Below are 753 nucleotides of genomic sequence, written 5' to 3' on the forward strand. Positions count from 1 at the left end.
CTCAACAACTTGGTTCTTCCACCGCTCTTACCCGCTGTGATGCATTGCTGATCTACAACGTCTATTACTGAATCAGGATGTGGGAGCAACTACCTCAACTCCAGCATCAGAAAAATGTGTGCCACTTATTCATCCGCTAATGCAATTTATACATTAAATAAAAGCCGTACATTCTTGAAAAAAAAAAACCAAAAGAACATCTGGGGAGTCGAGGCGTGGGAGCTGTTAAAGAGAGTCTGACTTTTTACCACGCTGTGAATAAAGAGGCGTTCATAAACAAATCCCACTGGCTCGGGCAGGTTGTGATCTATAGTTTGGTTTGAGCTGTGGCTCGAACAAGGGTGAATCAATAGCCAATCTGTTACAGTGACATTGCCTGATGTCATTAATGGACAGTGGGCATCCTAATTCATATAACAAATCACCTCAGAAAGACTCTCCATTGATCTTTAATTAGAAGCAGCTGTTAATCACCTTTATGACTCTCCTCAGTGGCACCATAATGGTTTCTGCAGTGAAGCCACAGCAGCATCAGCAGGGTGTGTTTACTGTCTGAATTTATGTACAAAGCCCCACACTGTTAATGGATCCACTCAGCTTTTCAGAATATTTTAGAAATATTTTGAATATTTCATAATTATAATTTTTTATTCAATTCATGCCTGAGAGAACAAGAGAAATACGACATTTTCATCTCTGACTCTCTGCTTCTGTAACAAACTTAAATCCCCCACCCCCACCCCCACCCCCACC

The sequence above is a fragment of the Seriola lalandi genome, unplaced genomic scaffold, assembly GCF_002814215.2.
Source record: "Seriola lalandi dorsalis isolate HSWRI2012SDOR001 ecotype SW California unplaced genomic scaffold, Sedor1 jcf7180002054901, whole genome shotgun sequence".
NCBI lineage: Eukaryota > Metazoa > Chordata > Actinopteri > Carangiformes > Carangidae > Seriola > Seriola lalandi.